Below are 17,243 nucleotides of genomic sequence, written 5' to 3' on the forward strand. Positions count from 1 at the left end.
ACCTGTATGGTTGGACTGTTTTTGGCTCAGGTCATTAGTGCATGGAATCACAGTCAGAAAGCCCATTCTGGAATGGTTTTAGCTATCACTAGTCCAAATCCTCTCTTTTTACATTTGAGGAAATTGAAGCCCAGAGAGTTTAAATATCTTTTTCAGTGCACAGGTTGAAAGGTGATACTGGGCTTGGAATCTATTCTTCTGTGTCATCCTCTCTTTTTATTTTTATAAAATACATTGCAAAGACGCCATAAAAACCTCAGAATCCAAGACCACTTGGAGCATGTTCCTGAAGTTAAGCTAAAGAGAAAGCTAAGGTCTCAAACGTGATAGGTGAGAATTTGGGGTTCTGGTGGATTAGGACCGGCACAGCCAGGTTCAGTGTTCTCCGCCCCCACCTGCCTCGCCTCCTCACTTCCTTCATACCTTGCTAGCCACACCCTCTTCAGGTGTTCCCGACACTTCCTGGTAGCCCAACCCACCCACCCCCAATCACCACCATCAAAGCGGAACCAATGTCCGTGGGCTCTGGGGTCGACCGGATCTTTCTCGCTCAGACTCTTCGCAGCGGTGACTCGGCAGCAGCGTCTCGCGTCATCAGTGACAGCCCCGATCCTTGCTACGCTTTGCGTCGCTCTGCCAGGAGCAGTCACCTCCTCCTTGGCAAATAGTCCTCGGCGGGGTCCGAGTTCTTGGATAATAGGAGAGGGGAGGCACGAGAAGTTGCGGTCAGGGGACGCGGGATCGACAAGCAGAGGGAGATAGGGACCGAAGTTTCTGCGATAGTGTGCAAAGTTAGTTAAAAACTCCTTCCGACCTACGGATCCCTCCGCCTGCAGTAGCGGTGGTGAGGCCGAGGGAGCCGCCATTTTGGATGTTCGGTTCCTGCTGCCCCTGCTGCCACTGCTGCTGCCGCCCCCGGAGCTGCAGGTTTCGTTCGAGGTTTCGGGCCGGTGAGTGTCACTCGCGGCGCTAAAAGCATATTGCCTTTTTTTACCCCGCGCCTGCCGGGAGCGCTCGGCCAGAAGCTTCCTGTCAATCCCAGGTGTCCGGTCCCAGACCGTGGCGGGTGAAGAGAGGACAGAAGCTGGGCCAGGAGGGGCCCGGAGCTCAGGGGTTGTTACGACTTCTTGAGCGCCGACCCCGAGGCGTCGGACCGGGAGGGTCCGCGCGCGGCTGCGTTCCTTGCTGTGGCGTTGCCCGGCCGGTGCGGGCCTCCTTGGACCCATTGATTTTCTCAGGCTGTGCTTCTCCTTTTGGGGCTCATTCAGAGAGCTTGGGGTTTGCGGGGCGGGTCTCACCCCCGCGTGTCTTCTCTATGCCACATATCAGCGTTCTTGTATCTTGTACCTGGGTCAGGTCTTTCGTGGAACTCTCTTCAGCACTTCCAAATGCTCAGTTAAACGTCGTCTGCACCTGCATTGCCGTTCTTTTCAAACTGGACATTGGCCTCGCTTCTCTCTAGCCTTCCGACCAACTTCTTTCCCAATTTTCCGGGCTTTCCCCCCCCCCATCTCTATTTTCTTAAACTCACCTGCGAATACACTGCTTACTCTTCTCTCAAACTCCTGATCCTGCAGGCGTCGATAACTAATAATTCTCCCGATCTTCTTGACCGCTTGACAGAGTCGGGACGTTGGTTGTGTTTCCTTGTTAGGTATAGGAGATTCGTCGAACCACTCGCTCAGAGTGTACTTCAACAGTAAATGTTTATAAAGTTCATTAAAGGGCTTTTGGGGGGAAGGTGGTAGGGAGAGGCTGTCAAATGTTTTCTCATTTGTGGAATGACACTTCCTATGCTGAACACTTAGCTTTTGGGTACTTTTTGACACTTAGTATTTTTCTTGATGTATATCCCTGCCCATGGAAATCTGCCTGTGAAAAAGAATTTTTTTTTTGTAAAAGAATCTTAATCTGACATTGGTAGAAAGGAAAGTAACTTTTTTGGCTACTGTAGGGATTAGTTAACAGAAGAGAGGAGTGAATGAAAATTTCCTAGTGATTTTAACTTTCAAGTGGTTTGTACAGTAGTGTTCTTCATTGACTAACTCTAAAAAGATACTTGGATTGACTTCGAGTATTGGATTTTTCTGGGGATAGTTGGATTTTAAATATTCACTTTTACTGTTCTCCATAGTGCTTGTCAGACTGTATACCCCTTAACTTTTGTTTTAAAAATATAGACTGTCCAGGTACCCATAATTTCATCACTTTTATTCTACTCTTAACGTATGTTTTGCAGTATAGCATGCTTGAATAAAAAGCATTTCACTGCAATTCATTGATTATTTCTTACATTTCAAGTTAGGTGTGATTGAGTCACCTCTATTTCACCTCAGCCTGCGTTTTAACATCTGCAAAAGAGAAATAACTTATTTGAGATTGTAGCCTAGTGACTGCTGAAACTTAAATTTATAACTTGAACTGGATCAAATCTTTTAATACTTCTAATCCATGTTTAAGTTCGTTGTTCTTATCAGGTTATTATCAGGTAGGTAAATTCCTGTACTAGTCCTATGATGTCTTAGTAGAAGAGTGAATGTTTTCATTGTAAATAGTGTTCTTGTTATTTGTTTTAAGGAGACTTTTCAAAAATATATTTACTATTTGTGTATTTACTCTGAAGCTATGGAGTTTTCTCTTTTGGTTTAAAGAACTGTCAAACAGAACATATATGGAATCCTCACTCATTTACTAAGTATCCCCTTGTAGTTGTTACTGAAATGTTCCATTTCTGAGATACACTTTTATATATTTTTAAAATTTTATTTATTTTTAAAATAAATTTATTTATTTATTTATTTATCTTTGGCTGCACTGAGTCTTCGTTGCTGCGCACGGGCTTTCTCTAGTTGGGAGTGAGCAGGGGCTACTCTTGGTTGCAATGTGCGGCTTCTCATTGGGGTGGCTTGTCTTTGTTAAGGAGCACGGGCTGTAGGTGTGTGGGCTTCAGTAGTTGTGCACACGGGCCCAGTAGTTGTGGCTCGCAGGCTCTAGAGCGCAGGCTCAGTAGTTGTGGCTCATGGGCTTAGTTGCTCCACGGCATGTGGGGTCTTCCCAGACCAGGGCTCGGACTGTGTCCCCTGCCTTGGCAGGCGGATTCTTAACCACTGAGCCACCAGGTAAGTCTCTGAGATACACTTTTAAAACACGTATTGGAAGAGCTATCAGATAGGTGTTATTTACTCAGTTCATTTCATGGTATTATGTACTGGTATTTAAATGTCATTCATTATTAGGTAGTTTGCATTCAGTTGGAGAAAGCATCCTTTGCCTTGCAAATGATAAGTAAAGTGTTTATTTTAGTGCACATTTTAAAAAAATTATTATTTATTTTATTTATTTATTTTTGGCTGCGTTGGGTCCTTGTTGCTGTGTGCGGGCTTTCTCTTAATTGCGGTGAGCAGGGGCTACTCTTCGTTGCGGTGCGTGGGCTTCTCATTGTGGTGGCTTCTCTTGTTGCAGAGCATGGGCTTCAGGCGCTCGGGCTTCAGGAATTGTGGCCCGCGGGCTCTTGAGTGCAGGCTCGGTTGCTTAGTTGCTTAGTGCAGGTTTAGTTGCTCTGCGGCATATGGGATCTTCCTGGACCAGGGCTCGAACCCGTGTACCCTGCATTGGCTGGCAGATTCTTAACCACTGCGCCACCAGGGAAGCCCCTATTTTAGTGCACCTTTGATTGATCAGCACATACTCGAATGTCTACTTTGTCTAAGGGGTTGTTGGGATTATACTTGGAATAAACATTGTTTAGGAAACCTCAGTTTATTTTCTTTTGGAGCAGTTGCTTGTTCTTTGATCTGTTTCACTGACAGCAGTTCTAGATTTGAAGATGAATTTTAGAGTGAAACTATAAAGTTCAAAAATTGTCAGCAATGCCTTGGTGATATTTTTCATCTCACTATTTTTAAAGTAGTCTTGAAATAAGTCGTGTACAAAACCAAAAACTCAAGTTTTTATGTGATTTGTAACAACTCTATGCAAATTGAAAAAGTTGAATGAGTATTTTCCAAAAGATTATTTTTTAATTAAAAAAATTGAATTGGGAAAATACATACCAAAGCAGATTTTCAAAATGCTTAATCCCCTTATTTGCATTTGCTGAGGATTTAAAAATTTTGTGTATACAGCAGGATTTGATATCAAAACTTTAAAACTCTTATTTAGATTTAGCTTCAGAAAATCTAAAACTGTTACCTTTCTTCAAACTGCAGCAACTTGTTTATCTGTTTTAGGTGCTTGTCATTCAGTCTTCCTTTATGAATCGTTCTCAGTTGATTTTGGCATTCTTTCATCCCTTTGTTACTTACATTCAGTTTCTTTCATGCAGGATGCTATTAAAGTAGCAAGCAGTTTTAAAATTAAGGGAACATATAGATTTATCTAAGTTCTTATGTTTCTTGGCTTATAGGTTTTGAAAATCATCTTTGTTAAAAAGTATTAGGATTTTTCCATTTGCTTTTTTTAAAATTAATTTATTTTTGGCTGCATTAGGTTTTCATTGCTGCATGTGGGCTTTCTTTAGTTGCATCGAGCGGGGGCTACTCTTCGTTGCGGTGCATGCGCTTATTGCGGTGGCTTGTTGCGGAGCATGGGCTCTAGGTGCGTGGGCTTCAGTAGTCGTGGCACGTGGGCTCAGTAGTTGTGGTTCGCGGGCTCTAGAGCGCAGGCTCAGTAGTTGTGGCGCACAGGCTTAGTTGCTCCGTGGCATGTGGGATCTTCCTGGACCAGGGCTCAAACCCGTGTTCCCTGCATTGGCAGGCGGATTCTTAACCACTGCGCCACCAGGGAAGCCCTCCATTTGCTTTTTGTATAGAAAATTTTGTATCAGTAAAGGTGTCATTTCTACCTTCAAAGTACATGTAAGGTTTTTCTTCACTGAAGGAGTAACATAAAACGCTTAATTTGCCATGAGTTCTGCTTACTGGAACAATCTCTTGTCAAAGTTTGAAGAGTCCAAAAGTGAAAGAAAAAAAAAACCCCACACTTGCCAAACTTGTTGAGTCAGTATTAACTAACACTTTTGTACAAAAAAGGGCAAGGGTTAGGATAATGTGATTAAAATGAGAAATGCTTTTTTCACTAGGTACTTGGAAATTTTGCCTTTTTTGGGGGGGCCTTGTTTTGGCCTACTCAGACCACTGGAGAGAGAAAATTAATGAGTTATAAGTATTACCAGTGAAAAACAGTCTTAGAAGGAAAAAAATTTGTTTTTTCTTTTTTTAAAGATGGAGAAAACATATGTGACCTTTGTACTTTATTAATAATTAAAGACATCTTAAAGGCAAGTAGTTTTTACCCTCCTTTCTCTGTTGTTACAGTGCAGCAGTCACAGTGTAACCTGATATGCAATTGCTTTGCTCACTCCAGTTTGCATGTTGTAGCTGATTGTGTTGGGCTGAGCATCCTAGGCTTTGCAGCTTATCTGGCTTTGAGGTTAATGTTATGGATTCTTGGGAAGAGCAAATATGAGAAAGGCATGAACTTAGATCTTTGGAACTGTAAAATATTTGCACTCCCCTCCTTATAAGCCTTTGGGTTAAAATTAAGACTGTCAGAGCATAGATGATGTACACTACTTGGTTATAAGATGTAACTTTTGTGAATGATCACACAGTTGAACAACTCAAATTAAAAGAAGTTCCATCAGTGTTTTTGCAGCTCAGTTTAGTAGCTACTTACTAAACCTCACTGTTGGGAAATTGTTCAGTTTCAAGCTGAAGAAAAGGAAGGGAAGTTAATTTTTAAAATTCCTTTTTTAAAGTCTGCACGAAAGATTCCCTTCCCACTTTTTGAAATTTTTAATAACATGATACTTTTAAAACATGGTGAAAATACTGGTTTGAAATGAATGGGGAAACTAACTGAAAAAATAGGTATGCTGTGTAGAGTTAATTGAATCTTTGTAGATATTAGGGTTTTTTTGGGTATGATTACTGAAGAAAAACTGTTGTAAGAAGAAGCAGTCTTGGGCTTTCCCTGGCGGTCCAGTGGTTAAGACTGCGTGCTTCCATTGCAGGGGGCGTGGGTTCGATCCCTGGTCAGGGAACTAAGATCCTGCATGCCGCTCTTTGTGGCCAAAAATTAAAAAAACAGTCAACCAAACAAAAAAGAAAGAGTCTCTTTTTCTTTTTCAAAAATATTTACTTATTTATTTGGCTGCATTGGGTCTTAGTTGCGGTATGAGGCTCTCTGTTGTAGCACGTGGGATCCATCTCCCTGACCAGGGGTCGAACCCTGGCCCCTTGCATTGGGAGCATGGAGTCCCAGCCACTGGACCACCAAGGAAGTCCCTGAGCTTCTTTTTCTGATAGTACTCAATAAATATATTTGATTTTTTTAAATGTGTATTTCTCTCTGTCAGTGAAGACATGACCTCTGTATTTTCTTTAGAAACTTTACATGATGAAAGCTTAATAGATGGTGTTGATTATTTAAGAAAGTAGAATGAGGAAGTTGCTTACAATTTGACTTTACTAGCACTTGGTTGTATTATTCTGTTTACACACACTGAACCTTTTGCTGTTTCTTGAATACTCCATGTTCTTTCTTTCATTGTACCTGTTCTGCTTATACCTGGAATGCTTTTCTTTCTCCCTTCCATCTGGTGAACCTATTCTTCCTTCCTCTCTACACCAGGCAAAGGAGTATAGTACCTTTTTTTTTTTTTTAGTATTTGTTGAATTGTTTACTTTTCCTGAGCTTCAGAGGACTAGAACTATCTAATTGATGGCATCCCTAGTACATAGCACAATGCCTGGCACTTAGTAGCTACGCTGCAGAATAGATGATGTGAATGAAAATAATATGGAAACATGTTCAGGTCCTCAGATACATGGTAATTGGTCAAGCCAAAAGCAGTCAGGGTCCGGTGTGAGCTCTGGAAGTTTACTACAGGTCATTTACTTGTGACCAATAGAGTTGATATCAGTGAAGTTTATTTTCAGGTTTAGAACATATATAAAACCTTATCTCCGTGTCTTTGAAAATATTATTTAGATGTTTAATTCTAAAATTGATATTATCCTTTCCTCTTTGCAATTTGCTCAGACTCTTTCTTATGCAAAAGCTTCAAGTGACAGCAAAGAAATCTACTCTTCCTGCCATCTTTTTTCTTTCTTTTGAATACCTATTATGTAATTCATTATGCTGAAGAAACTAATAGTAAATTGAGAACTTCAGTCTTTCCCCCAAAATGGAAATATGTTGATAGTTCAGTGATTTGTTACTGACTCTCCCTTTGTGTTTTGTTTTGTTTTTTAACATCTTTTTTTTTTTTTTTTTTTGCGGTTCGCGGGCCTCTCACTATTGTGGCCTCTCCCATTGCGGAGCACAGGCTCCGGACGCGCAGGCTCAGCGACCATGGCTCACGGGCCCAGCCGCTCCGCGGCATGTGGGATCTTCCTGGACCGGGGCACGAACCCATGTCCCCTGCATCGGCAGGTGGACTCTCAACCACTGCGCCAGCAGGGGAGCCCTAACATCTTTATTGGAGTGTAATTGCTTTACAATGTTGTGTTAGTTTCTGCTGTATAACAAAGTGAATTTTTTTTAATATTTATTCGGTTGCACTGGGTCTTAGTTGTGGCATGCGGGCTCCTTAGTTGTGGCATGTGAACTCTTAGTTGTGGCATGCATGTGGGATCTAGTTCCCTGATCAGGGCTTGAACCCAGGCTCCCTGCATTAGGAGCAAAGAGTCTTAACCACTGCGCCATCAGGGAAGTCCCTCTCCCCTTGTGTTTTTTTTTTTTTTTGCTGTACGCGGGCCTCTCACTGTTGTGGCCTCTCCCGTTGCGGAGCACAGGCTCCGGACGTGCCGGCTCAGCGGCCATGGCTCACGGGCCCAGCCGCTCTGCGGCATGTAGGATCCTCCCGGACTGGGGCACGAACCCGCGTCCCCTGCATTGGCAGGCGGACTCTCAACCACTGCGCCACCAGGGAAGCCCTCCCCTTGTGTTTGAATAATCTACTTTAATAGTGCTGAGGATTTTTTAAAAGTCTTAATCTATTTAATTTACAGCATCATAGAGGTCCATTGTAATAAATGAAAAAAATCTAAATACATACTTCTAAAAAAAAGCTATTCATTTCCCTAATCCCTTTGTTATTACTCCCCAGCCATTTTACCAGGTTATGGGTATACTTCAACATTTCTCTCCATGCTTTGTCAAGTACTATATATACAACATTAATGTGCATATATAGGGATTCTTTGTTTTGTTTTGTTTGCGGTACACGGGCCTCTCACTGTTGTGGCCTCTCCTGTTGCGGAGCACAGGCTCCGGACGCGCAGGCTCAGCGGCCATGGCTCACGGGCCCAGCCGCTCCGCGGCATGTGGGATCCTCCCGGACCGGGGCACGAACCCGTGTCCCCTGCATCAGCAGGTGGACTCTCAACCACTGCGCCACCAGGGAAGCCCGGGATTCTTTGTTTTTACAAAAGGTGGAGCATACCTTTTTTTTTTTTTTGGATCATACTTTTTATGTTACTCTGTAACAAGGTTTTCTTAACACATCATAGTCAGTAAATATAATTCTATCTTGTTCTTTTAAATATCCCTATTATGTCTCATAGTATGGATGTACTCTACGTAATTTATTCAGTTATTTTCTTGTGGACATTTGGGCTGCTTCTAGATTTTGCCACTACAAACAGCGCTACAGTAAACATCCTTGTACATGTCACCCTATTTGCTGATGCTATTATTTCTACAGGCTAGAATCTCCAAGGTGGGATTTCTGAGTTAAAGGAATTATATTTTAAATGTTATTATTGCCAGATTACTCTCTAAATAGGTTGTCATAATTTCCATCTCCACTAGCAGTGGGTTCTCCATAACATCACATAATTAGACGTAATTACTTAATTTAATCTTTGCTGCTCTGCTAGTTGGTAAATGGTTTCTCACTTTTGTCTTAATTTTAATTTCCTTGACTATTGCTGGAGCTAGCCTCTTTTGATATGATTTTTGGGCTTTTGGATTTCCTTTACTGAGAATTGTCTAAGTCCTTGGTTCATTTTTCTTTCAAGTTATTTTTCTCCTTATCTTGTAGGAACATCTTATGGTACATTAATTCTTTGTTGTATAACACATGCGTTTATTAATCTGGAGTTAATTTTTATATAGTGTGAAGGGGTCTTATGGTTTTCCTTTGTATAAAGAGCCAACTATGTCTAGACTAAATAAACCATCCTTTTCTCAATGAATTAAATGCCACTTTATCATATGTAAAGTTCCCATATATGTTTGCTCTATTTCTGGATGTTCTGTTTTACTCTTCCTGTACCATTATTTTACTGTTTTGAATATCATAACTTTATAGAAACTTACACTCTGTTAAGAATAGCTCCTGTCACTGTACTTTTCCATTTTCTTGGCTGTTCTTAAACATTTATTCTTATATCTGTATGGGTTGAAAATAATTCTGTTGAGTTCAGAAAACCTCAGAAAAGCCCAGTGTTTTTTTATTTTTAATTAATTTTTAAAAATTTATTTTATTTTTGGCTGTGTTAGGTCTTCATTGCTGCACACGGGCTTTCTTTATTTGCAGCGAGTGGGGGCTACTCTGCAGTGCGCGGGCTTCTCATTGCGGTGGCTTCTTTTGTTGAGAGGCATGGGCTCTAGGTGCGCGGGCTTCAGTAGTTGTGGCACGTGGGCTCAGTAGTTGTGGCACGTGGGCTCTAGAGCACAGGCTCAGTAGTTGTGGCACACGGGCTTAATTGCTCCGCAGCATGTGGGGTCTTTTCGGACCAGGGCTGGAACCCGCGTCCTCTGCATTAGCAGATAGCTTCTTAACCACTGCGCCACCAGGGAAGCCCAAGCCCAGTGTTTGGAATTGCACTGTATTTATATATTAATTTTGGGAGGCCTGACATTTTTTAATGAGGATAACTTTTCCTTATTATGATGTTTCCATTTATTGAGATCTTATTTTAGTTTTAGGTTCTTCAGTAAAGGTTTCATAGATTTAATATCTGTCTTCATGTAGTTCATGTACCTTTCTTGCTAAATTTATTCCTAGATATTTTATAGTTTTCGGCACTGTTGTCAGTGGGACTTTTCCCCCCTCTATTTCTAACTAATGTCAAATATAGGTTAAAAATGAATCTTTCATTTCTTATAGACCAGAGCCCCTCATCCCCACCCCCTTCTTGCTATCCCAAATCAACAGAACTTGGATTCATGAAGAATATGCTAGGGAAAATTTATCTTAGTATTAAATCATTTTCTCATAACTTTCTAATGTCACCGTGTGGAAAAATGCCCATAGATAACTGTGACTCTGTCCTTTTAGATTGAATACCATCTTATTATTTTGAAAGTTTGCAGTTTTGCTTTATTTATCCATTCTTGTAGTTTTTGTTAATTTGTTTGAATCTTCAAAGCAAGAATTCTCAAATTATACATGTTCATTATACGAAAGATATCAAAATATACAGAAGTTAAAAATGCATCTATATTCACACTAGGCACAGATATTTCCCTTAAAATTTATCTTATCCTTTGGTGCGTATCTTTAAGAAAATTAAGATTTTATTTGGAGAATTTTGTGACAGTTTTGGATAATTGAGGACTCTAGGATATCTTTGCTAAAATCAGGGTTAGGAGAGTGAAAAATTGCTTTTTATTTTATTTGTGTCAAATTTGATGTTGATCATGTTCATCTATCATTGTTTATTGGGCCTTTTTAAAAAAAATGAATTTATTTATTTATTTATTTATTTTTGGCTGCACTGGGTCTTTGTTGCTGTACGAGGGCTTTCCTCTAGTTGCGGTGAGCGGGGGCTACTCTTTGTAGTGCCCGGGCTTCTCATTGTGGTGGCTTCTTGTTGCAGAGCATGGGCTCTAGGCGCACGGGCTTCAGGAGTTGTGGCTCGCGGGTTCTACAGCGCAGGCTCAGTAGTCGTGGCACACGGGCTTAGTTGATCCACGGCATGTGGGATCTTCCCAGACTAGGGTTCGAACCCATGTTTCCTGCATTGGCAGGCGGATTCTTAACCACTGTGCGACCAGGGAAGCCCTATTCAGCCTTTATTGCTTTTCATGTGAATTAATGTGATCGAATCGTTCAGTAGACATTTGCATTTACATACATCCATTTAAAAAATCTCAGTTTTGGTTATGGATAATTAAGCATAAAAGAAGATTCCTGTAACACTGTGGCATTTTAGGGAGAATTGAGCTTAAGATCTCTCAGAGGGATGCCAACTGGCTGCCTAGACAGGGTGTGGTGGTATCTTAATGTGGTCACTCGTTTCATAGCCTTAGCCTTGAAGATCCAGAAATTCCATTTCAGTGTTTCACCTAGGAATGATTCATCTTGATCTAACTCACTGATGTGTAAGTTAAAATAACAGTGTTGTAATTCATAAGGGGTTATGCTTTTCTACTGAATTACCTGTGTCTACTTTCCAGGGCATTCTGTTCCTCGTATGGAGGTGTTTGGGAGGCAGGGTACTTAAGAGTACTTAAGAAGGTGATTAATAATCAGAAAGCTGCATTGTGAGCCTGAAACCAGAGCATATAAAGTTGGCTGGTCTTGAGTGTTTCATCATTCTAGGCCACTGTGAAACTTGATGAAAGAACTATCCCTGTCCCACAATGGTGTTTGCCTCTCCAGAGACCAAAATACTTATCCCCAGATTTAATCTCTTTTATTCAAACAATGATGTACTAACACTGGTCTCTCCTTTTTCTTCACTCTGTAGAACATTCCCTTCTATGAACACATTCTTCATACAGGAGAAATAGATGTGTACTGCCTCCCCCTCCCCGCCCACTTTCCCCCAAAGAAGGAAAACCATAAAAACACAGTGAGAAAGCTAAGTCATATTAATAACAGGTGGTGTCTATAAGATATATTGGAAAGTAAAAGTCAGTATCAACAGTATCAACAGCATTATGATTTGGTTTAAGTTTCTTACTATTAAGCATCCTTACTATTTTGGTCATAGTATTTTGCAAGTTTTAAATGCACTAAAGCAATTCAAATATACATACAAGATAAAAATCTGAAATAGAGGTTCTGTGGGAAGCATAATTTGAAATTATAGGCCATATGGAGAGTATGAGAGAGAAAGCAGAGTAACTTCTTTTGGAGGGTTTTGCCCAGTGTTAACATAGGTCCCTTGAGTATTTTCAGCCATACTTACAAATCAATGACTGGATTGTTACACAGTAATGAGTGGTAAAGTTAACTGAGATCTAATTTCTGATTGTTTAGCAAGAAAGACTTCAAGTATAGTGAGTGGATAGAAAAGGAGATAATTTTAATATTGAAAATTATTTAGTATTAATTTATGATTTCTTTTTAGATTTAGAGCTCAAATCTAAGCTTTAAGTTTAGAGGAAGAAGGACCAAATAGCAAGCAGGAGCCCCAGCCTCTTGGTTATATGTTTTTTTAAAAAAAAAATAAATAAATAAATAAAATAAACAAGTACATATATTTTTTTATGGCTGCGTTGGGTCTTCGTTGCTGCACGCAGGCTTTCTCTAGTTGCGGCGAGTGGGGGCTACTCTTCATTGCAGTGCGTGGGGTTCTCATTGCTGGGGCTCTCTTATTGTGGAGCACAGGCTCTAGGTGCCCAGGCTTGAGTAGTTGTGGCATGCGGGCTTAGTAGTTGTGGCACACGGGCTTAGTTGCTCTGCTGCATGTGGGATCTTCCCGGCCCAGGGCTCAAACCCATGTCGCCTGCATTGGCAGGCGGATTCTTAACCACTGTGCCACCAGGGAAGTCCTGGTTATATGTTTTTGACTGTTGGCTGTCAGCTCAGAGCTCACAGCCCGGGAGTGAGGTCAGAAGTAGGAAGAAAGTTAACTGAGCAGGGTAGAATAGAGGACTGGGTTGAGTCCTTTCCCATAGATGTTAGCAGCCAGTGCACTTTATGTTGTATGCTTTAGAAAGGACAAGTATATTTTCTTTTTTTTTTTTTTTTTTGCGGTACGCGGGCCTCTCACTGTTGTGGCCTCTCCCGTTGCGGAGCACAGGCTCCAGACGCGCAGGCTCAGCGGCCATGGCTCACGGGCCCAGCCGCTCCGCGGCATGTGGGATCTTCCCGGACCAGGGCACGAACCCATGTCCCCTGCATTGGCAGGTGGACTCTCAACCACTGCACCACCAGGGAAGCCCAAGTATATTTTCTTTAGATAAGACTTCTAGTCTTTAGAATTCAATAAATACAGTATTTAGTGAGTTCCTACTCTTTTAGGCAAGAGGAATACAAGGCTGAATAAAGCAAATAAGGATCAGGCTTCAGGGAACTTATTTTTGAGTGGGAAAAATAGGTATTTCAAAGGAAAAAAAAGAGGAGAAAAAAAAGAGGAGATTGGGCCTCCCTGGTGGCGCAGTGGTTGAGAGTCCGCCTGCCGATGCAGGGGATACGGGTTCGTGCCCCGGTCTGGGAGGATCCCATATGCCGCGGGGCGGCTGGGCCCGTGGGCCGTGGCCGCTGGGCCTGCGCGTCCGGAGCCTGTGCTCCGCAGCGGGAGGGGCCACAGCAGTGAGAGGCCCGCATACCGCAAAAAGAAAAAAAAAAAAAAAAAAAAAAGAGGAGATTATGGCTCCAGTGGCTTGGAGGTGGTATTGATGTGTGAGGAAAATCTTTATCCCACAAGGGATTTGCGGAGATTTTGTAAAATAAACATTTTCTCCATTTGGGGGATAGAATTTAAGAGAATTGGAACATATGCAGTCTTTTTTTTTTTCTGGTCTCTTATACTGTTTAAAATTTTTCTTTCCTAGATGAAACATTTATAATTTTAATTACTTTGGGTATGTAAAGTAATCTAATTTAGTTTAAGCTCCAAAACCTAATTTTGTTTAACGATTTTGGGTAGAAATTTTTCCAAAATGAATTTCACACTTCCTTTTTTCTCTATATTTTTCATCATTATTTATCAAATAGACATTAATTAAATAGAATATATTTAACCACAGTCCTTGTACTTTAACAAGTCAGACTTTTAATTTTTCTGTTTCCTTTCTATCCTTGTCCTAGTGTTTTACTTTTTATTATTAGTTTTATAAAAGATGACAAAGAGGGACATTTTATTTTGAAAAAGTGTACAAGCATGTACATATAAAATACATAGACATTTAATCATTGGCTGAAACGATTGAAATACTAAATGTAGGTGGTTAGATGTAAAAGGAGAAGTTGACAGGCACACAGTCATGGTAATAGACTTAAATATATCTTTCTCAGCCTTTGATGGGTCAGGTAGTTAAATTAATAAGAGCAGACAGTATCTGAACTATATAATTTTTAGAAATTGGTTATTCAGTGGATACTCTTTGTTTTCATGTAATTGTTACCTTTATTTTTTAAACAGCTTTATTGAGGTATAATAGACAAAATTGCACATATTTAATGTATAATTTGATGAGTTAGGATATAGTGTTATATTCAGTTTTTTCTACCTTCTGCTTTAAATGTTAAATGTTGATCTTTTTGAATCATTCCTTGATGAACCAGGGTCTTATTATAAAAATGAATTATGGTACTGTTTGTAATTTGTTAATACCCTTAGGACTGTAGGGAGACTTGAAGACTTTTTGCTAGCACACTTAAGTATCATCAGACTACTATGCTCTCTGTGTGTGTGTGTGTGTGTGTGTGTGTGTGTGTAAGATAAATACTTTAATTGTGGATATTTTTTAAAAAGCTGTAAATTAAGGTAATTATTGTGGAAGTCAAGGCAGAGATTTACCAGTGATTTGATCTTTTCCTTTTTGATTAATCATTTAACTTTTTTTAATAGTATAGAAGTCAATCAAGTAAGGGCACAAACTTTATTTTTTAAATTGTGGTAAGAATACAATAAGAGCTATCCTCTTGACAAATTTTCAGTTGCACAATATAATGTATAGGCACAGTGTTGTTATAGCAGATCTGTAGAATTTATTAGTCTTGCTACTATGCTTTTGAATGCTTTTTTCTGTTATATGTAAATTTTATTTGTTTGTTTTGCTACCATTTTTGTTTTTTCCCTTTGCTGTTAGGTGACACTTTAACCACCATCAGTGTCCTTTCCCAAAACAGCTTCTTTCTCCTGGCCCCCACACTCTTCAGTTTCTCTAGTTTTCTAATTTGTTCTATTCTGGAAAAGGATGAATAAGAACCTGCAAATAGAGTAAAGTTGATATTCTGTGTAGATGTGTGTTGACGTGATGCTCTTTATTGGCTGCACAAGATTATGAAAATGTGTTTTGGATTCTCAGCTATGTTCCATATAGCTGAGTCATTACTATATACATTATATTCTTACCAAATTTTTTTAAAAAGCATAGAGTTTATTGTTTTTTATGATAGGTGTTTAAGCTGTTGTATTTTAAGGAATCTCGTGGTTTTTGAGTATTTTGAAAAGTAAGTAAAAACTTTTAAAAAATAAGGAAATCCTCAACATTGTAATAAAAGTATGTTAGTCTACAACATTGATTACATAGATTAGCTGTATTTGAATCTTACTTTTAGAAATGTTTCAGATATAAAGCATATGGAAAATAATAATAAACCTTCACTTACCTACTACCTAGTCTAAGAAATAAAACATCACTAGTATAGCTGAAGTTTCCTGTGTATCACTGCCCCTGATCATATTCCCCTCCCTCCCAGATGTGCCACTGTGTTGGATTTGACCATTATCTTTTATTTTTAGTATTATTATTTTTTAATTGATTTATTTATTTTTGGCTGCATTGGGTCTTCGTTGCTGGGCGCGGGCTTTCTCTAGTTGCGGTGAGCGGGGGCTACTCTTCGTTGAGGTGTGCGGGCGTCTCATTGCAGTGGCCTTCAGTAGTTGTGGCTCGTGGGCTCTAGAGTGCAGGCTCAGTAGTTGTGGTGTGTGGGCTTAGTTGCTCCGCGGCATGTGGGATCTTCCCAGACCAGGGCTCGAACCCGTGTTCCCTGCATTGGCAGGCAGATTCTTAACCACTGCGCCACCAGGGAAGCCCCGACCATTATCTTTTACATTCATGTTCTTTCTTATTCTCTTACTGCATTTTTAAAATTGAAGTATAGTTGATTTACAGTGTTTCAGGCATACAGCAAAGTGATTCAGTTATACATATACTCTTACTGCATTTTTGTAGTATCTCTAAAGTATAGGTACTTTCATGTGTTTTAAACCTTTACAAGTATTGATACTGTGTATCTTTCTTCAGCTTGTTTTTGCTCAAAATTATTTTATGCAAGAATAATTTGTTCATATAGCCAACATTACGGCCAACATTTGTTTAGTGATTACTGGGTGCCAGGCACTTTGCTAAGAATTTTACATGTATTCTAATTTAATTCTTGTAACAATCCATTGAGGTAGGTACTTCACACACACACACACACACATTTTGCAGATGAGGACACAACTCTGAGAGGTTAAGCCATTTACACAAGGACACACAGCTAATAAGTGGTGGAGCTGGGATTCAAACCTAGGTAATTTTTCTCCAGGGTCATCATTTTAAACAATGATAGGGTCATTGGATAAGGATAAGGGTGTACAATCTCTTAACAGTTCTGAAATCCCCAAAATACCGAAAACCATATGTTCTTCATAATTCTTTTGGTGTTAAAGTCTGATCTGACCAGATATGAGGCTGTTTGTAATATTTATTTCTCTCATTTGGTGTGAATATTCTTATGTGTTACTGCAGAAATATTGTTTGATAATGGAACTGCTGCTCCAGACATAGTGGGCAAATTATGACATACAGTGTAGGTACTGTATTACCTTTATAAAATTCAGGAAATTCTCAGTTCTCCCATAAAGGTTTTGGATGAGTAATTGTGTACTGGTACTGTGCTACAAATATCTTTCTGTATGGGATTTTAGATTTGTTCGGCTGATCCAGAAATCACTAAATTTCACAAAAGAAAAAATTTCTAATTATATTGAGTTAGTTTGGCCATGACAAAATTTGGCTTATCATAAATACAATTTTCTGTTCTGTCATTGATTAGCAATTTCTGCTTTTTATTTTATTTTATTTATTTTTTTTTTTTTTGCGGTACGCGGGCCTCCCACTGTTGTGGCCCCTCCCGCTGCGGAGCACAGGCTCTGGATGCGCAGGCTCAGCAGCCATGGCTCACAGACCCAGCCGCTCCGCGGCATGCGGGATCCTCCCAGACCAGGGCACGAACCCGCGTCCCCTGCATCGGCAGGCGGACTCTCAACCACTGCGCCACGAGGGAAGCCCTGATTAGCAATTTCTGCTTTTTGTTGTGCGGCTGGAATGTAAAAATCTGT

The 17,243-nt window shown here is 40.2% G+C and overlaps 1 protein-coding gene across 1 annotated transcript in view; it reads left to right on the forward strand.

The window, feature by feature from the left end:
* Window positions 1-616: 616 nt before the first annotated feature.
* The window catches only part of AP1G1 (adaptor related protein complex 1 subunit gamma 1), an 80,861-nt gene continuing 64,234 nt past the window's right edge, over window positions 617-17,243 (forward strand). The window contains exon 1 of the mRNA XM_060083257.1: window positions 617-950. The gene's annotated coding sequence lies outside the window, so the exon portion shown is untranslated. The remainder of the gene's footprint in view (window positions 951-17,243) is intronic.

This window comes from Mesoplodon densirostris, chromosome 19 (genome assembly GCF_025265405.1).
Source record: "Mesoplodon densirostris isolate mMesDen1 chromosome 19, mMesDen1 primary haplotype, whole genome shotgun sequence".
NCBI classification, from domain to species: domain Eukaryota; kingdom Metazoa; phylum Chordata; class Mammalia; order Artiodactyla; family Ziphiidae; genus Mesoplodon; species Mesoplodon densirostris.